General features: G+C 36.0%; 1 pseudogene; it reads left to right on the forward strand.

The window, feature by feature from the left end:
* Nucleotides 1-9506: 9506 nt before the first annotated feature.
* On the forward strand, nt 9507-22068 carry LOC146915246 (uncharacterized; annotated as a pseudogene).
* The last annotated feature ends 373 nt before the right edge of the window (nt 22069-22441 follow it).

A 22441-nucleotide genomic window follows, 5' to 3' on the forward strand; every position in this document is an offset into this window, starting at 1 on the left:
AAGGAAGATTTCAAGAAATAGTTAAAAAGGATGATGTCCTGCTGCAAAACTACTACAACACTCTTCTGGGTGGTAACAAAGATGCTAAGCCTTCTGAAATGGAGATTCACAACAGAATGTTGGTGAAATTCAGTAACGATTGCTTCTTTCAAAGAGCAGGTGGGTCTGATCAACCCAACAACCAACAGAAGCTAGCAATCTATTTCATGACCAATCTGGAAAAGATAAACTTCCCAAGATATGTATTGGATCATCTCTGCTGGGCTATTAATGAAGGCACAGTCAAAGGAAGGAAACAAGTGCCCTATGGAAGATTGCTCTCTGAGATCTTTTATCAAGGGAGAGTGCTGGATTTATTGAGAAGAACAAGGGATGCTTCTGATAAATGCTTCGAAGTTTCTACTGCAGAGAAGACTATCAGTAGCAAGACTTTGCATTCAATGCACTTTTTCAAGACAGCTCCTAAAGATGAGAAGTGGTTGGAGATGACCACAGAAGAATCTGAGATTATCAGGGACTTTCCTTCCTTAGTTAAGGAAAGTAATCCTGAACACTTAGCTAGATTAGTAGCTGAGTACGTCTTGGAGGATGATGCAAGTTCTCAGAAGGAAGCTGCTCTTGCTAAAGGGAAAGGCAAGAAGGCCAAGGCAGTTGCTGTGTCAGAAGCTGCTGTTTCTGATGCACCTAAAGGGAAGAGGGCCAGAACTAGTTCAGAATCTGTTGCTGCTCCTACTAAAGGAAAGAGGGCTAGAACTAGTACTGAGTCAGAAGCTGCTATTGCTAAATCTGAAAAGCAAAAAGTTGCTAAGTCTGAAGCTAAACCTGTTTCTATCAAGGATAAAGGAAAGATGCAGAAGGTTGGTGCTGCTTCTATTCCTCAGAAAAGAAGAAAAGGTAAGGCAGATTTAGTAATCACTGAAGAGCAGCTGCAGGAAGCTCTTCAAGAAATAGAGAAAGAAGAGGCTGATCCTAAGCTAAAGAAGAAGAAGGCTCCCCTTCAACTTGTGAGTCCTATGGTTGAGATGACTCCAATAAGGAAAAGGATGGCAGATGAACGTGCTTCTGATCTTATTTCAGACAAAAAGGATCTAAAAGCACAATACAATCATCAAAGAGATGAAAAGCTCAAGGCTCTGGGTATGGAAGATTGTGATAGGTACTTCAAAGAGAAATTGGCTGAAGTAAGAGCCATTACTGGTAAGTCTACTGAAGACAATGAGGATGAAGAAATGATGATTTTTATGGAAGATGCTCCAGAAGAGGGAACTTCAGAAGTAGTTCCTCAAGCTGCTGGTCCAAAGAAGATCACTTCTGAAGCTGGCCCTGCAGCTGAGGTAATCCAGATTCCAGTCACCTCTATCCCCATTTCACCTTCTTCACCATCAGTACCTGAACCAATAGAAGACACTTCTGTCTTAGACAATCTTGCTCTCCACTACTCAGGTGAGTTACCTATAGACAAATTTACCTCAGAAAAGGCCTCTGAAACAACTCCAGAAGCAGCTGCTTCTGAAAATGTTGTTTCAGAAAACCCCCATCAACACACACCTGAACCACATAAACCCACATCACCCCCACAATCACCAATAGCTACCATTGACCCCCAACTCAACACTCAAACATCAACTTCACCACAACAACCACCAACTGAAATTGAACACTCCCCAGAACCAACTCCTATGGATGTTGACATCTCTCAAGTCAATGTTCAAGCCTCAACCTCTACCACACACATTGCTTCTGACCAGCCTTCATCTTCAAACACACAAACACACCTTACCATTCCAGTTCCTAACCCTGTTCAAGACCTGGAAATCAGTGATTCTGATCTTGAAACCCTTGAACAACCACCCACAAACATCCTGGAATCTGGATATATTAATTCTGAGCTTCTGACAATCCTTAGTCAATTGCATAATCTGGTGGATCAAAGAAGGACAATTGATCTCACAAGTGCATATGAAGACTCCTGGGCATCTCTTCAGAACCGGGCAGCTGAGCTTATTGAAGATATCAAGGCTAAATGCATCAGAGTCAAGCAAGCTTCAGTCAGAAGGCTAATGGAGCATTTGAATCAGAGTCTTAGAGTAAGAAGTTCTACACTGCTCCTGGCAAACCAGCCTTTCTTCTTAGAAACGGATTACTTGACCAGAGAAGCAAGGTTGTGTAAGCTTCTAAAGAAACAGATGGCACAGCAGCAGCTAGAAGCTAGAGAAAGGGAACAAGCTCTTCTCCAGAGGCAACAACAGCTTGAAGAACTGTTGCAGAAGAAAATTGAAGAAATGGAGGAGATGAAGAAACAACAACAAACCAACCCTTAGTTGCACACCTTTGTGTTATTTTGTTTGTTGTTTGTTTTAAATTCTTAGTCTTTGCTTCTGAAACCATCTTGTTTTATTTTTATGCTTCTGAATGCTTACTGCTTCTGACTGCTTAGCTGCTTCTGATAATTGGATATTCATGCTCATATATTTTGATCTGTTTTATTTAATTTATTTCTTGTATACTCTCTTGTTTGAGTTTTTCTCAAATCTTTTTGTCTTTTATGCTTATTTGTTTATCTCATTTTTTTTGATAATGACAAAAGGGGGAGTATATGTGACAAGTATTTAAAGGCTCTGAGCCCCATTAATGGCATTTGAAATTTTTGAAAAACTTCTATCATTTTGACCTTATTGGTATAAGCTATGAACGAACGAAGAAGTATCAAAATTCAAGTAAAATTAATTGAACCATTCTTCTTTTCTATAAGTTAATTCTTTCAATGATTCAATTTTTTTTTTTTTTAAAAAAGCTCTGATATTTTTATTGTGCGAAAAATGAATTTAATTAACCTGGATAGAACTTAGGGGGAGCTTACAAACCTCACCTTAAAGACTATCAGACTCAGGGGGAGTTTGAGCTTACAAACCTCAGACTTTGAGCTTACAAACCTCAGAACCCCAAAGTCAACTTGTTAATTAGATTAACAACAATTGATCAATTTTAAATACTTTTGTTTGTCATCATCAAAAAGGGGGAGATTGTTGGAACAAAATGTGTTTAACAATGAACCTTAAAGAGTTTTGATGATAACAAGGTATTAAAAATTGTAAATTGGACTAGCTAATATTTGTTCAAGTGTACAGGACCATAATTATAAAGTTACATCATCATTGGTTCTGAATGAGCAAATAAAGAGCAAAAGAAAATGAAGCTTAGATGTTTCTGAAGGCAAAGCGCTCCTGAAGTCAAGCTGCTCCTGAAAGAAATGGCGCTCCTGAAGTAAAGCTGCTCCTGAAGAACAGTGCTTCTGAAGACAAGAGGTCCAGAAGCCACATCATCAGAAGCTGCACCATCAGAAGCTGCAGAAGTTGCTTCATCAGAAGCTGCATCATCAGAAGCTGCATCATCAGAAGCTGCCTCATCAGAAGTCATTTCACCAGAAGCTGAATCTCAACTGGATTTGCAAAAGATTCAAGAATTGAAGAATTATCATTGCAAAAGCTGTCTATTGGATTCGAAAACATAGCAGAAAATTAGTGGAACATTGCAACGGTCATTTCAAAGGCGTTTGAAGGCATGTGCTTGCAATTTGGACGAAAGCGTTGACATTGTACTATTGTACGAATTGTACAACCACGTTCTCCACTACTCTGTTTTGTGTCCACGCTTCAAGACAAGAAAACAGCTCCAGAATACGGTCTCGCCTGCATATATGTTCCTTTGGATAAGGAATGGATTTCAAATTGGTTCTTCATAGGACAACAACCAAATCAGGCAAAAGATCATTGGTGAAAGATCAAGCTTCAATAACGACTCTTTGGTGCGCTGGCAATTTCACAACGTCTCTTTCACACCTCTATATAAAGGAGTGAAGACCTAGAGATTTGGTAATGCAAGAACGCTGAACGAAAGACTCACAAGATTTTCACAAGTACCAAACCTCTGCTGAAATTGTTCTGCATTCACTTAGAATTTCTGTGTCTCAAAGTCATATCTTAGAAATTCTTAAGTCCATTGAGTCTGTATCTGATTTGTATTGTGAGCACCTCTGATTGAATATCAAGTGTTCAACCTTAAACAATTTTCTGTGTAATTTTGTTTAGTTAGGAAGTCTCTTGCAGTTGTGCTTGAGCAGGAAGTCTCTTGATTGTGTTCTTGAGCAAAGGAAGTCTCTTGCTTGTGTGCTTGAGCATTGGAAGTCTCTTGCTTGTGTGCTTGAGCATTTGTAATCAGATATTACTCATAGTGAAATCTCCTTGGAAGTGCAAGGGGGACTGGACTACTTCCGGATTGTGGAAGGAACCAGTATAATTGCTTTGTGTCGTTCTTCTTCTCTCTCTCTGTTTTATTCCGCTGCATTTAGATTCTGATTATCACTTCAGAAGCTGTCTCACCTAGCTTCTGATCAGTGTGTTCAGTTTTTAGGAGAAACGAAGAATTTTTCAAAACACAATTCAACCCCCCTTCTTGTGTTTTTCTCACCTTCAGAATGTATTGTATTATGATCTATACGAACGTGACTTGATGTATATATTATTCATTCGGGAAAATTTTATGTTGTATATTTTAATGTATCCGGTACTAATATTAACGCACGTGCCAGACTTTCTAGATACGTCTGGTATGGGTGTTACAGTCCGACAATTACTACCGTATTATTATACTATCAAACTCGTAAACAAACTAGGTTTGTAAGTAGAATTTATTAAATCTATTTTCGATTTGATTTTATGAAAACATTGGGTTGGCGACACTCTTGATCTGATTAGTTGACCGAACTATGTAGTTGGTTTCTAATCAAGATACTATGTCCTCTCGATCGATCCCGGTTTGAATAAACAATTGACTATGATTAAGTTGAACATGACATTGGCGATTCTGTTATGAAAATAAGCATTGATTTCTATTACCAAGTCAACGAACTACAAAAGGTATGTCATTAATACCAAATCTCCAATCTTATTTATATTCATTTTCATTATATAAATTGATATGCATATCATATTATTTTCTTTGGTGTTTTGGATCATTTAAGTTAATGTTGATAGTTTTGTTTTTTTTTTTTAAGAGATAGTTTTGATGTTGTTCATACTTATATTCTGTGAATATATTTTCTTATGATTTAGTTGTATCAAACTAGAATATGAACTCTCTAAACAAAACAAAAATTATACTTTCAATTTTATAGGATGTTTGATACATTTATTTTTAAAATAAATTACATTTCTTTGAATAATATAATCAAATTTCAGAGTTTGGTTAATTAAATAAATGGTCCCTATAAGTATTCAGAATTTTATTTTTATTATAAAAAATCACAATTTTTTATCCACGCAAAAAGAGTGATTTTTTATACAACAAAATCGTTTTACAACTATCACTACTCTAATAAATAAATTGCATTACCCTTCGGATGCGGTAAATAAAATAAAGAATAATTGCCTAATTTTTCTCTGTGTGCCACATTTTCTATCTCTAAATTTTGTCTCCCTTACGTTCAAGACACTTCCTATAACTTGAGGTCCTTGAAGATGCGTTCAAATATTCTTCCAAAGAGCTATTACTTCACATAAAGCGAAGACTTTTATTTGACAAGATTCATGGTTGTATATAAGTTTGTTGAGCTTATTTTGGAAGATGGTTCCAAATTACCTGTTAGATTCATGTTTGATCCAACTGATAATGAGCTTGTATATTATTAACTTATGAGGAAAGTCTACTAATAACCTCTTCCACTTCATGACATTCTAGAATTTAACATGTTTCAAATTGATGCCGTAGATGATGCCCAAATATTTGTTATACTACATTTTCAATGGTTCAGTTTGAATAGGTTTGTAATAGACCTTCCTCGTTAGATAATAATCTACAAGCTCATGATCAGTTGGATCAAATGTGAATCCAACAGGTAAATTGAAACCATCTTTCAAAAGAAGCTCACCACACATATTTATAGCCATGGATCCTCTCATATAAAGGTGCTAGCTCTATGTAAAGTAATAGCCCTTTGGTATGAAGAAAAAGGTCTTCAACAACATCAATTTATAGACAGTGTCTTGAATGTAAGATAGATAAACGTAGTGAGAGAATAAGTGAGACACAACTGAAAATCAGGAAAAAACATAACTCCAATACACTAATATGTATGGAAAAATCTTTGGTCAAAAAAAAAAAATGTATGGAAAAATCTAAAATTCTAGTAGACTTTAGGTTTTTCTTGTACTCTATTGCATAAGAAGTATCATGCATTTAATTTAGAGCAAATCAATGATAATTGTGCGACCATTTTATTACATAAAAAATCACACTTTTTATAGGGACTAAAAAAGTGTGATTTATTTATAGGATCCAAAAACGAAATTCTTAATATTTATAGGGACCATTTACTTAATTAAACAAACATTTAAGGTTGATTTTATTTTTCAAAAAAATTAATTTTTTTCATATAATTACAAAACAAACGTCCTCTAAATTAAAATTTCAAAATCTATTTTTTTTTCCCTTGATAATTCATATTCTACTTAGTTATAACGAAATCTGCACTTTGTCAAAAAAAACTAAATCTCCACAAAATACAATTTGTGTGTGTGTGTGTGTGTGTGTGTGTGTGTGTGTATATATATATATTCACATAATATTAGTATAAATAACATCTAAACTATTAAACAATAATTTAGAGATGAATGTGTTCTATTAGGGTGGTTCCTAGCGGAACAACTTAGCTATCCCACGGTGGTTACTCCTCGTCGTTACCGTTTTGATATGAATATCAATTGTCTTTGTTGCTCATGAGTTTGATAAACTTGTGATATCGCTGCCATGATGATGCCAATGTATTGCAAAGGCTGATTCACAATAATCACATACCTTTCAGCTCAGCGTATTGACGGGCACATTTGTATTGGAGAGCACCGACAACGTTTCGTTAGTTTGTGTAGCGACCTGGACATGGACTTCAGGTTTCATCAAAGGAGGTTTTTATTTCTGATTCTCTAGAATTGACAGTGATCGAAGGAGATGCATTATGCATTGAAACTATTAAGGACGAGTATATCAAATGCATTAATGATGTAAATGAAATTTACATTGAAATTTACATCTTTTTGATTAAAGAAGACAAATCCTACCATTCCAAGGATATCATTTCGAAACCATGAAAGCATTGGTCAACAGCCGAGCGTTGGACGATAATTTCCCTCGGACTGGGTTTTCATGAATTATCTTTTGCAACTTTTAAGGATAAGTCTTTGGCTTCGCCAATAGGCACAATTAACATTAAGTCGGGAGTCATGAATCTTTCTTAATGGATGAAGGATTTCATTGCACACACATAGCGTCAGACACGCTCACAGGTTTGGATACCCCTGATGGAGTTTCCCCAATAATATTAGAGGAGTCAAACTTTATTCATGATTGCTAGTTCGATTGGTATACCACTTGATATATTGTAAGTTGGACTGAGAACTGCACATTTAGTCATTATGCTCGTATATTTGACAAAATTATGGATAATATGGAAGGATTCACATTTATTGTTGATGTAGTTTATGAGTGGCTCCCAATTTTTTGTTCACCTTGTCAAGTCATCATGCACCATGTTTCTACTTGTAGTTGGTTACACCCTCAGAAAGATAGCAAGATGGACACATGTAAGAAAAAAGTACCAGCTCAAAAAGATGAAAAGGTGGACAAAGGTAAGAAACCGGTACAAACGAAGAAACCTTTAGTTTAGCGAAGACAATAAAAAGATAACACATAAGGGATTGGATCGTCAAAAGAATTCGAGAAACCTATTGAATACCAAAAAAATTTCCTTTGTTGCCTCCGAGATTGTCTACGTTATGCGCCCTGAACCAGATGAAAATGTAGAAAATAATTTGGAGGAACAACATATAATTGTATTCTGACTTCAAAGTCAAGTTTAGGTTATGATAGATTAAGCTTTGAACACAAAGGAAAGCATTTTGGTACTCAGAAGGAGATATGAAGACATCTGAAGTCTTAAAGATGATCTAAATAAAGGTAAAAAAAAAAGGTCAAAGATCTGATTAGAGGATGCATCAAGCATCGAAGACTCCGATGAGAACACGTTTTGATGAAATCAGACTCTGAAGAAAGCAAGTTCTAGAGGACACATCAACATTATGGAAGAGTCTTATAAGTTTTGTCATCTTATGAAGGAACATCACTTTCAAGTTCTAATCGTATTGTTTGTATTCTTCTAACCACGTGCAGAAACAAACAAAGAACATCAATGGAAAAGATAATGTAACAAATCGTTCCCAAAGAAGCAAAGGACCCATATAGTACTATTCAACGACATTTTTCATTATAGGCAAGGTTTTTAAAATTGATTAAAGCTTCACAAGGTCGTTTATGATGCGCTGACAGTCTTCAACCAACGACTTTATTATACTTTTATATAAAATTGAACTAAGCAATTTGAAGAATAACAAGAGACTTCATATAATTTACAAGTGTCAAAACTCTGTCAAATTTAAAAGTGCATAAACACATAAAAAATTCTTACAAATTTCATATCTTAAAATTTATTAGTGGCAAAATTTACTTGAGCTTTAATTTAGTTTACCACTCTATGAGTACAAAGTGTAAACAATCAAATTTATTAGTGGTAGAAGTTACTTAAGCTTTAATTTAGTTTACCACTCTATGAGTACAGTGTAAACATAATCAAACTTATTTGTTGTAAAATTTGATTGTATAAGTCCTCTTGTGTGACGCAGAGATGTCTCAAACTTGTGTGTTTGAGAAGTTTTACTCTTGTGTGATTGTAATGAAAAATCACTTGGGAGTGCAAGGGGGATGGTTGTGGATTGCCTCTTAGTTTAAGTTTTGACGATGTTTTTATTTATTAAATAGCTCAATTGTGAAAGAACCCTGGTAAATATATGATATAAGGTTATCAACAACCGTGTCCCATGTTATCAAGGATTAGAATTGTGTCAAGGAGTTTCTTGGGAGTCAAGATTTTCCAAAAAAAACTGTGTTTTTAGGGGATTGGATATGATTCACATAGTTATGAATCGTATCATTCTGTATCTGGTTGTTTATGCAATTTTGACTTTCTTATAACAATAAAATAATGTTTATTTTATGACTTGATATTTTCCTAAAGGCTAAAATGCACTTTTGGCCCCCTAAGTTTCGCCCGGTAGCAATTTTGGCCCCCTATTAAAAAAAAATGACTTTCCAGCCCCCCAACTTCACCCCCTTTTGCAACTCGGTGGCCCCCGTCAATTTTGACTGGGTCAATGCCCATGTGGCCACTTACTTGTCTGACGTGGCAATTAATTAATTAAAATTAAAATCAAAAAAAAAAAGCAGAAATTAAAAAAAAAACGATGGCACGTGATTGAGGAAGGAGATAGAAATAGAAGGTGAAAAGTTAGGATTTCATATTCACCCCCTATCTTCATCTTATCTTCCAGTCTCCCTTTCTCTCTCAAACGAACACCATTTCAAACGATTAAGTTAGGGTTTTGCTTGGTTTGGTGAGTACGATGAAATGGGTCGAAGATTCGCAGGAAAAGGGCGGTTCGAATGACGGTTCAAAGAAGAAAGCTGGGTACCGAAATAGTGGTTCGAAGAAGAAGAAAGGTGGTTCGAAGGCTGGTTCGCAGAAAAAGGTTGGTGAAAATGCTTCTGGGTCCGGAATAGATGCTATGAATGACAAGATTCCCGACAGCAATGTCTCAAAGTAAGTTTTTTTTTTGTTTGTTTATGTTTTTTTTGTCTGTTTGTGTTTGTTAGGTTAAAGGGGTAATTTTTTTGTCTTTTATACCTTTGTACCTATTTATGTCTAAAAAAAGGGGTTGGTGTAGTGTATTGAATACAACAAAATTGCATGTGCTATTGTTGTTGCATTTTATAATGAAAATCGAATTTCATTTCTGCTAGGGTTGCTGAGAACCACTCATTGAAGATAAGGTTCCACCACTGTAACGCCCTATTTCTATTAAAGCGATAAAACACGCGAATATAATGAATATTCAAAAAATAGACGCTGCGTCTAACACAAAATTCAAAATCCAAACATACATGTATATATATATATATATATATATATATATATATATATATAAAATATCTCAACAGTCACAGCGGAATATAATTCATACATCTCCCAAATATATATGCCATGGTCAAAATACAACGTCATACAAAAATACTCCAAGTCCGACACGTGGACAAATCTCAACAAGATAAAATAAAACCAACAAGACATAGCAAGACTCTACAACCTAATCAGAGCCCTAAGCTACGACACCAGACGATAACGGAGAAAGCTCTCGCTATCCAAGCACTCACCTCAAGCAACTACTCATGCACAATGTCTACCCATCCATACAGACAGGTAGGCTACAAAAACCACTGGGGGTAAGCATTACATTAATCATAATCAACATATAAAAACATAGCATTCAAGGATTCATACATATCCATATACATAACCATCCCTCCTAGAATACTAGCATCATATGATCATTGTCCCCCATTAATTGCACCTCAAGCTATCACATTATTATCATAGCATAACAGACATATCTAATCTTTAATCAAGTCATCAACAAAAGCTCATCATTTATCAACCTCAATTAATGAAAACACTACTCACCTCATTACTCATCTAGCATGCTTAATTCAACAAGTACAATCCATCATTTCAAAGTTATAAGCAAGCAATCATCATTATCATAGGAAATCACCACCACGTATACATATATACATATACAAATCTCACCTCATCATTATTATTAGAATAATTATCATCAATTGATTCACCAAATGTATAAGCACAAATAGAGAAGACACGCAATTAGAGCATAGATTATTTATTCACAACCATCAACAAAATCCACAAATGCACATATACACCAATCCACATAATCACAACGTTCACCAAATTTCACCAATGCACAATTCACCAAGTCACATATTTAAATACGACACAACTCATCAACTAATCAAATGCATGCAATGTTCTAGACTCTTCTAGATGCATGCGGTACCGTCACCAACAACGTCTAGGCCGTCACCCCATGATGCCAACAGAACATCATATGTAAGAGAACACCTCCTCTCTTACGAATCACCTATGTAAGAGAACACCTCTTCTCTTACATTTCACATATGACTCAATATGATCATGATGCATGGACATACAACAAGGACCCGACAATGCACAACTTTAACATAACAAATGTAAGAGTTCACCTCCTCTCTTACAAATCACCAATGTAAAAGTACACCTCCAATTACATTGACTATCACAACAACAATTGCATTATCAAGTATACATGTCCACACATTCAACAATCACAATTCACATGAGAGTCATCATCACACGCATCAACTTACCAAATATCACAACAATTCCATATACTTTTCATAAACCAAGTAAAATGGCACAACACATAATTTCATGATAAACATCATATCCAGTCATCAACCATCTTCCACATACCCTCAATTAACCATATAGAACTATCCACAAAAGATTTGCCAAGTAATTGGACTTCAAGATTATTTTCGACAAGTTCGTCTCTAGTTTCACCATTTTAAAATAATTGAAGCAATTAAAACAAAACCAAGTAAACAAGATTCAATGCCTCAACTAAGTATACCTCTAGGCTACTTATAAGTACAGTAGAGGATACAATTTTGTTTCACCGACCAAATGCGACGAAATCATGAAAATCACGAAGTTCGTCTCACTTTATCACTTTTCAAGAAATTTTCATTTTCAAATCAAAGCAAGTTGAATCCATCACACCATAGTTTAAATACCATTAAACACCTTAAATGAACTTAGAGAACATAAGTTTGAAGTTAAGAAACATTCCACATAGTTTGGGTTGACTTAGAAATAGTTATGTGGAATTTTCGTAAAATTTCCCTAAGACCTCCTTGGAGTATTTTCCTCATAACTCACAAACCAAAAATCATTTTCAAATCAACCCAAAGCCTCTCGAAAGCTAACAAAATTCTCTACAACTTTCATGTTTACGTCGAAAGCCAAATCAAAACAAAACTGTGAGAAAAAGACGCAAGAACACAGAACAGGCGTGCTGTATGAACAGTAGCGCTTCTGAACAGTGCTTCTGAAACAGTAACGCGTGAACAGTTGCAGATTTTTTTTAACCTTCACGTTTTCGCGCATAAAAACCAAACCGTAATTTGTTTCCGATGCCGTTTTCGCCTACATTCTCCTAACACATATCTCTATCATAATCTACAGAAAAATTCAAGTTTCAACCATCCCAAAATCATTTCTCCCAAACCTCACATAATCATTTCTTTTGCAAAAACGCTTAAACATCGATATTTCACACGAAAAACCCGTTTTCTCCCAAACGACTCGACTAACACAACCACCACATGAAAATAGAAATTCTACCAAGTCCAGTTCAACCAACAATATCAAAAACATAGCCAACAACCTCATATTTCAAAATTTCATTTGGGTCCTTCACATGAACAACTTAACATAAACTTCACCAATTTGAACAACAACAACAAATCTCATCATAATTCATCATTTCAATGATACTCATTGCATCAATTCATCAACAACACATGTTAAAGCAACAACAACAACACTTGAATATGAATTCATCAACAATTCAACAACCACAACTTCATTCATCATCAATTTCATACAAAAACTTATCATATGTTCATATCTACCCATTTTGACATACAAATTCAACAACAACAACACAATTAACATTCAATTCATGTACATAATCATGTCAACAAAATTAAGCACGAAATTCTACAACCAAAATCAAATTAAGCACTTAACCACAATTATGCAAAGAATTAGGGTAGAATTTAAACTAAAGGATTATGATTAAAGCCTAACCCCCTTACCTTAATTCTTCTCAACACCAACTAAGGCTTCACTTTAGCTCCAATAATAGCTCCAATCCTTGAAGCTTGACCTCCCCCTAGCCTTCTCTAGATCTCCTCTCCAAACCCTTGTCTTCTCTCTATCTCCATCTCTATCTCTTCTCAATTGAAAATGAAAATGTTGGCAAAACCCTATTCCCTCTACCAACTAGAGCTTATATAGGTTCACCTAATTGGTCTTAACTCACCACACCTTAATCGGCCTAACCCATTTCTATTCTAACCCATAAATGTTACTACTCACTTAACGGTAAAATGTAACACTAACGGTCAACTACCAGTAATCAAAAATAAATTACTACAACTCCCTAGCACTTAGTAAAATAACCACTCTTACTAAGTATTAAAAATAATCCTCAGCAAAGTTACAAAATTACCCCTACTCTCAAAATGACCAAAATACCCCTAAGTCCAAAATGACTAAAATACCCCTCTAACACTGAATTCTACAATTCCCGACCAAAAATACACAGAGGCAATTAATCACATAAGAGCACATATAACACACATAAATAAATAATAAAATAACTCTAGCGAAAAACGGGCTGTTACAACCACAAAGGGTATTTTATATCTGATCTTGTTGTTGCCTATAAGAAAGGTGAGATATACGAGTTTGGGGGTGAATGGCCCATAGATTATGTCAATTTAAAGGATTTGGATAAGCTTGTTAGAGAGATAGGTGTGAAGGGTTCATATCAGTTGCGGTATGTCAGTCCTGGTGCAGATTCGAAGGATGGTCTTAGGGTACTAAAGACAGATCAAGATATTGTTAACTTCATCAATGAGTATCAAGGTGAGTCAGTAGCTGATTTCTATGTGGAAGGAGAAGCAAAAGCAGGTCTAGATGACAGATATGATTCTGATGTTCAAGTGGTAGAAGAAGACTATGAAGATGAAGCTGAATATGAAACAAATCCTGAATATGCTGCTGAAGGAGAAGATGGATATGCTTCATTTGCTGAAGTTGAAGAAGAATCTGAAAGTGCAGATGGATCTCTGGATGATAGTGAGTATGATGAAGGTTGGGAATGGACCAATGTCTTGCCTGAACAAACTATAAATCCAACTGCTGTTGTGCCTTTTGAAGTTTGTGCAGATAACAGATTGATTGTTGTTGAGTCATCAAGGAACCAGGTTGAAACAACTATTGATGACTTTGAAGATGAAGATGGAGATTCATCAGATCTTGATAGCCTAAACTCATCTAACAGTGAAAGAGGTAAGAATAGATCTAGGAAGTTTAAGTATTCTGAAGGTGATGTTGTGAAGTACCAATTAGGTCAGACTTTTGCTAATGCTGAGTTAATTAGGAAGTCTGTTAAAGAACATGCTTTGCAAGTTAGGAAAAACATATACCTGAAAAAAAATGAGAAGAAAAGGATATTATGAAGTGTACTCCTACTTGTCCATTTCATATGAGATTTAGTAGGTTAGACATAAAGTCATATTTTGTGCTTTCTAGTTTCAATTCTGCTCACAAGTGTTCTAGGAATTCTAAGATTAGGTTGTTCAAAACAAAGTTGTTGGCTGAGAAGTTTGTTCCAATTCTAAAACACACACCAAATGCAACCCTTAAGAGTCTTGGTACAATTTGTAAAAACCAGTGGGGGGTTATCTTGACAAGGTTTAAGATATATAGGGCAAAGGTTAAGTCTTTAGAGATGATACAAGGTGCAATTGAAGAGCAGTATGCTCATTTGAGGAGTTATGTTGAAGAGTTGCTAAGAAGTAACCCAGGTAGCACAGTTTCAATTAAGTGCAAACCTGGAGCTAAGGGTCCTGTCTTTGAAAGAATGTATGTGTGTGTTCAATGCTTGCAAGAAGGCCTTTGTGACAAGTTGTAGGCCTCTGATAGGCCTTGATGGATGTTTCCTAAAGGGAAGATATGGGGGTCAGTTGCTAACAGCTGTTGGGAAGGATGGTAATAACCAGATGATGCCAATTGCCTTTGCTATTGTTGAAGCTGAAACAAAAGACTCTTGGGACTGGTTCCTTGATCTGCTACTTTCTGACTTGAATGGAATTCAGTACAAGAGATGGTCTTTCATTTCTGATCAGCAAAAGGTATGTGTTTTTTGTTGCATCATAATTTAGTTTTATGCTTATGTTATATGTTGTTTACTGTTAGTTAGAGATTGATTGCTGTTTATTAATGTTGAAGGGGTTGGTGAATACAATTGCTGGGTTTTCTGAACATGTGGATCACAGGGTTTGTGTTAAACACTTGTATGGGAATTTTAAGAAAAGACATGTTGGTGAACAGTTAAAGGAAGCATTATGGAAATGTGCTAGGTCAACCACAATGACTGAGTTCAAGAGAGCTATGGAAAATGTTGAGTATTTGGGTATTGGCTTCATTGTTGCTAAAACAAATACTCGTGTATGTTGGATACAATGTTCCAACATCTTGGCACGGTTCAGTGTGCCCGGTTCATGTGGCTTGGTTCACGCAATCCTTATCTCAGTAAGGAAACCACACCTTATTTCTTGTTCACCAAGCAGCGCGTTATTGTCCAGAATAAACTGGAAGATTTGTTTCTAAAATATAAACAATATTTTAGATTTCCTTGGTGGTGTATATGGAAGTTCCTAAAAATGTTCCTACTTTTTAGGAGTTACCATACTTGTAAAATATATTTTCAAAACAGATTTTAGAAAATATATTTTCTGAAGAATATTTGTTTCAACATATTTCTGATGAGAATATTTGATACAAATATATGTTTAGCCTATTACAAAAATACCCATGCTTTGAAAGGCTATATAAGGAAGATTTGTACCCTAGTTTACTCACCAATTCAAGAATTTTGGATTGAGTCTGTTAGGGTTTCAACTCGTGCTTTATTTGTGAGCCTCTCTTTGTATCACCTTGATGCATCGAGATGGACCTTTAGTTGAGTTGTAATGTATCAAAACCATCGATTTGTAAAAGAATAGATTTTTAGGGTTTTGAGTCGTCTTCCTTGTGTGTTCTTCTCTTGTATCGTTTGTGATGCAAGTCTAGGACTGGTTACTGTGTTCACTACTCTGAAGCTGTGAAGCAAGGAGCTAGGTAGATTGTGTACTACACCAAAGTTGTGAAACAAGGTGTTAGGTAGATTGTGTTGGAAGGTAACTTCTACTTTTTGTTGTGTTTAAGGTCTGATAAGTCATTGGGGCAGTGACTGACCATTAGGATAGTGAGATGGGGCAGGTCTGATATCTTTAGGCAGTAGATTGTTGAAAGTATTATGTTCTGTCAATTCTACATTTATGTTGCAAGGTAGTATTCTATCTGTATGCACTCTGGAACATTCATATTTTTCCTGATGCCATACTGATGTGCCCAATGAAGTTGAAACATCTCATCTGTCTAAATTTCATTTTGGCTCATGAAGTTCTTCCTGTAACACATCCTTTGTCTATATTCCTTACCGTATTCTGTACTTTGATTGGCCTTCTGGTTCTGTGCATTTCTTGGACGATATGGTATTATTCTAATTTGTGGACTTCTGGTACCTCCTGAAGTATATATGCATGAAGAACTTAAGAAGGACTTACAAAATTCTTGATCAATGAAGGATACAGAAAAGAAGGGAATGACAAGACTTTGTTTTTCAAAGAAGAAAAGGGGAGACTTATGATAACCCCGATATATGTAGATGATATTGTGTTTGGAGGAATGTCGAACCAGATGGTCCAACATTTTGTTCATCAAATGCAATCTGAATTTGGAATGAGACTTATGGGAGAACTGACTTACTGTCTTGGTATACAAGTCAAACAGATGGAAGACACCATAATTATTTCCTAGAGTAAGTATGCAAAGATAGTAAAGAAGTTTGGCATGGACGATACATGTCATAAGAGAACACCAGCCGCCACTCACTTGGAGTTGTTAAAAGATGAAAAAGGGGTTGATGTTGATCAAATCATGTACTGAAGCATGATTGGAAGTCTGTCATATCTCATGTCAAGCATCAAATCATGTACTGAAGCATGATTGGAAGTCTGTTATATCTCACTTCAAGCATCAAATCATGTACTGAAGCATGATTAAAAGTCTGTTATATCTTACTGCAAGCAGACCTGATATAACCTTTGCTGTAGAGGTTTGTGCCAGATAGCAAGCTGAGCTGAAAGATGAGTCATCTGACTCAAGTGAAAAGGATTCTGAAGCACATCAATGGGACTAGTGACTATGACATTCTATACTCTGACAGTGAAAATTCCAAATTAATTGGATATTGTGATGCTGACTAGGCAGACAGTGCAGATGACAGAGAAAGTACTTTATTTTCTTGTTGGCATATTTTGTGGCTAAAAAGGGGGAGAAAAATGGTATGGTTGTATGCCTGTATTTGGTTGTATACCTGTATATATGCTATTCTGCATGTATCTATGTCTTTGGTTGTATGTCAGTTATGCCTGTATTCTCTAGTATTCTTTGGTGTTGCATTTATTTTGCAACTATTTCAGGCAGATGGTGTGTAGATGTTGGCACTCATGTTGCAATATCTTGATAATCTTAATGATTCTGAGAATCTGTTCTCAGTACTTTTATATTGTACATGTTCACTATAAAGTTGGAACATGTCTCTGAGAGTTTGTGAAGATGTTGTCACTGTAGCTGAAACATCTTGAAGTTCTGCTATGAGAATTCTCTTTTCTCAGAATTTCTGTTGTACATGTTCCCTGCTGATGTTCTCTATAATACTGGAACATGTCTAAGAAGACTGGTGTAGATGTTAGCACTTGTGCTACAACATCTCTATGATGCTTCTGAGAATTTATTTTTCTCAGATGATGTACATGTTCCCTGAAGCTGATCAATAGAAGGATGGAACATATCTATGAGACCCTGTGCAGATGTTGGCACTGAAGCTGCAACATCTTGATGTAATTCTGAGAATTTATTTTTCATAGAATTCTAGATGTACATGTTCCCTGCAACTTCTCAATCAAAGGTTGGAACATGTCTGTGAGACTCTGTGCAGATGTTGGCACTTAAGTTGCAACATCTTAATGTAATTCTGAGAATTTTTTTTAGAATTCTAAGTGTACATGTTCCCTGCTACTTCTTTATACTATGGAACATGTCTGGATGACTTCTTAAAGTCTAGGTTGTGTGTGTGATCTTTGATAGGTCTGCTAGCATATATCTGCTGATAGTTTGCTAGTTTGTGAATATTCCTTGATTGTTTTATGTCCAGATCCTGAATCTTATCTGTCTATGCATCTGTATGCATGTATTCAGGGGGAGTAATGGAATATTCCTGTAAGGAGTCACTCATAAATTCATATATTTAGGGGGAGTGATACTTCTATGTGTGCTTGTGCTAGACCAAGCTGGGTGAAGGATGTTGAGTCGGAAATTTAAACATCTGTGTTTATCACTTGTAAGTTAAGGAATTTGTGTTTCATGACTTCTATATGCTGTTGGTGATAGTTCTCTGAAGGCATCCAAGATTGTCACATGTGAGTATAGGAATTTAGTTTTCTGTGCTTCTATGGTTGGTTGGTGACAGTACTCTGTAGGTATGGGAAATTTATTTTTTCCCTTGCTTCTATGTGTAGCAGGTACTCCTGTCTGATGTGCTAAAGGATGTTGGAACATCCTATGTCTGTAGCATTGGAAACTTAGTTTCTTTCCTCTGCTCTTGAGAGATCTTGCTTCTCTCCACTTCTGTGTTGGATGTTATCTTCCTTGACTGTAGCATAGGAATTTATTTTTCCTCTGCTCTTGAGAGAACTTGTTTCTCTTTCTGTACAAGAACTTATGTTCCCTAGTTGTAGCTTAGGAATTTATTTTTCCTTAGCTCTGGAGACGATGCTACTGATCTGATCCACTGCTGCATGTCTCTGATCCAGTGTAATACATCTGCCAGCTGAAGCTGTGATTGAAGATTCGTGAGGTATTCTATGTATGCACACTTTTGCTTTTTCTAGAGTGATACTGTCTGCTACTTCTTCTTCTTGAATATGTGTTCGTGATGACTTGAGGAAGTGTATCTATGGTGTCTCTTTGGATTCTGTGTGCTAGTTGTTTCTTCATTGGTGTGTTCTCATGCTCTTGGAGGAATGGTATCTTTGTATCCCTCTATTTCATAAGTATTGGCCTTAATTTGTTTTAGCCAAAAATTTGCCAAATAGGGAGATTGTTGGGTATTTGTGTTGGCTGCATTATTGCTAAAACAAATATCCATATTCTGTAAGTTAGAACCAATGTTCTAACATGAGGTTAGGCATCTCTGCAAGATGCTGGATAAATGTGCTGGATGATGATTTAACATGTCCATTTTGCAGTTACTTTTCTTCATGGTTGCGGATGAAGAAATGTATTTGTGGTATCTCTCTACCTTGTCTGAATGGTCTAAGATTTGTTTTAACAACAAATAAATCCAACGGGGGAGATTGTTGAGTATTTCGGTATTGGCTACATAGTTGCTAAAACAAATACTCGTGTATGTTGGATACAATGTTCCAACATCTTGGCATGGTTCAGTGTGTCCGGTTCATGTGGTTTGGTTCACGCAATCCTTATCTCAGTAAGGAAACCACGCCTTATTTCTTGTTCACCAAGCAGCGCGTTATTGTCCAGAATAAACTGGAAGATTTGTTTCTAAAATATAAACAATATTTTAGATTTCCTTGGTGGTGTATATGGAAGTTCCTAAAAATGTTCCTACTTTTTAGGAGTTACCATACTTGTAAAATATATTTTCAAAACAGATTTTAGAAAATATATTTTCTGAAGAATATTTGTTTCAACATATTTCTGATGAGAATATTTGATACAAATATATGTTTAGCCTATTACGAAAATACCCATGCTTTGAGAGGCTATATAAGGAAGACTTGTACCCTAGTTTACTCACCAATTCAAGAATTATGGATTGAGTCTGTTAGGGTTTCAACTCGTGCTTTATTTGTGAGCCTCTCTTTGTATCACCTTGATGCATCGAGATGGACCTTTAGTTGAGTTGTAATGTATCAAAATCATCGATTTGTAAAAGAATAGATTTTTAGGGTTTTGAGTAGTCTTCCCTGTGTGTTCTTCTCTTGTATCGTTTGTGATGCAAGTCTAGGACTGGTTACTGTGTTCACTACTCTGAAGCTGTGAAGCAAGGAGCTAGGTAGATTGTGTACTACACCAAAGTTGTGAAACAAGGTGTTAGGTAGATTGTGTTGGAAGGTAACTTCTACATTTTGTTGTGTTTGAGGTCTGATAGGTCACTGGGGCAGTGACTGACCATTAGGATAGTGAGATGGGATCTCAGATCTAGGAGTTCCTAGGTTGAAGTCTATACGGGTAGATCCTAGGTCATATAGTGTAAACGAGGAGTTTGCTGAGAGCTATTGAATATGGACTACACTAGTGGATTTCCTTCCTGGCGTGGTAGCCCCCAGATGTAAGCGTGTTGTGCTGAACTGGGTCAACAAACTCACTGTGCCTTTTACTTCCCTGTCGTTTATTTTGCTGTTTGTTTATGCTTACTGCCAGAATGATGTTAAACATTAAACGGAACATCTGCTTTCTGCGGATCTGGAACTGAAACATCACATAAAAACAGCTTATAAATAACGTGCTAAAATTCTATATCTGTTATATTTACCTTGATCTGTCTGTTTTATGCTAGCTCGATGTTAAAACATTTTACTCGACATTCTGATCATAACATCGTATAAAACACATGAAAGCTAGCCTCCCAGAATTTCAGAAAATTTGAAGAAGCTTAGTGAACCTGCTTGGGCAGAAATGAATCAGTATGCTCCAGGTATGTGGTCAAGGGCAGGGTATAGTGAATATGCATTTTGTGACTTACAGGTTAACAACATGTGTGAAGCTTTTAATAGTTCTATCTTAGAGTATAGAGAGATGCCCATCATTTCTTTAGTTGAGGGTCTGAAATTCTACCTAAGTAATAGTATAGTCAGACTTAGAGACTATATGCTTAGGTATCCTGGTGAAATCTGTCCAATGATAGTGAAGAGACTGGATGTGTTGAAATAAGAGGCCGATGGATGGTCCCCACATTGGTGTGGAGATAGAGATTATTCAAATTTCACTGTCTCCAATGGTATTGATAGTTATGTAGTTGAGCTTAGTAAGAAGACTTGTGCTTGTAGAAGATGGGAACTTACTGGGATACCATGCCCTCATGCCATTGCTTGTATGTGCTTTAACAATCAAAATCCTGATGACTATGTTGCACATTGGTATAGGTAAGTATAATGTCTCAATATGTTATGTTAGCAATTGATTTTTCAATATGTTATGTTGTTTATCTGATATGTCTCATTGTTGTAACAGAAAATCAACTTTCTTAGGTACCTATGACAATCTCATCCTTCCTTCAAATGGTCCAAAATTATGGCCAATAGTAGACAGTGAGCCTATTTTACCCCCTTATGTGAGAAGATCTGCTGGCAGACCAAAAAAACTAAGAAGGAAGAACAATGATGAGGTGCCATCAGCTTCAGGTACTAGATTGGCAAAGAGGAACCAGGATACTGTTAGGTGTAAAAGATGTAAAGAGCTTGGGCATAATCAGAGAACTTGCAAAGGGAAAATTGCTGCTGAGAGGATGATACAAGCAGGTGGAAATAAGGTAAAAAAATGGGGTTGATGTTTATGTCTGTATATTTGTTGTCTGATATGGATATATATGTATAAATATATATTTGTTTGTATGTTTATAGGACAATCCCCAAGTTGAGCAGCCTGATGCTGGAGATAACAATACTCAGAGGCCCAAAAAGAAGCCTGTTGCAAAGAAAAAAGCCAAGGCTGCTTCAACCTCACAAGCTGCTAATGGACAGACATCTCAGCCTGCATCAACAACAACTGCACAAACATCTGCTGCACCTGCTGCTACAATTCACACTTCTGAAAATGCTCACATTACTGCATCTACTTCTGCATTTCATGCATCTTCTGCACCTGCATTTTCTGCACCTGCATCTGCACCTTTTGTATCTTCTGCAAGCATATCAGTAGAGGCTGCAAGCAACTCAGTTCAGAAAGCCTCACCATTCAAAATAGCAAAACACATTGTGGGAGATGCTACACTTCTTGTGCCTAGGAAGGTTAGGACAGTTGGTGTGAAGAGGAAGCTTGATGATGTGGAACCAATTGGGACTCAGCAGTCAGTTAACAAAGTGTGAAGAGGAAGTTTGCTTATTATGGTTTTATTTTGGATTGTAATCTTTAACAATACAATTTGGTTACTTATTTTGGTTTGGTATTAAGTTTGTATCATTAAGTACACTATGGTTACTTCTTAACCTGTTATGGTGACTACTGCTATTAAGTACACTACTGCTACATCTTTTGCTTGTATGCCTAAGTACACTATGGTTACTTCTTAGTTTGTTATGGTGACTTCTTATGTTATGATTAAGCCCACTTTGGTCACTTATATCATGGTGCTATATTATTATGCTTGCTTTATATGCTAAGTTATTCTTCTGGTATAGATAGATGAAAAACAAATTTCAAACAACAAATATTAACCAACATTAATCAATCCATTCATTT

The sequence above is a fragment of the Medicago sativa genome, chromosome 6 (genome assembly GCF_051527215.1).
Source record: "Medicago sativa cultivar Bolivia chromosome 6, Bolivia_mono, whole genome shotgun sequence".
NCBI lineage: Eukaryota > Viridiplantae > Streptophyta > Magnoliopsida > Fabales > Fabaceae > Medicago > Medicago sativa.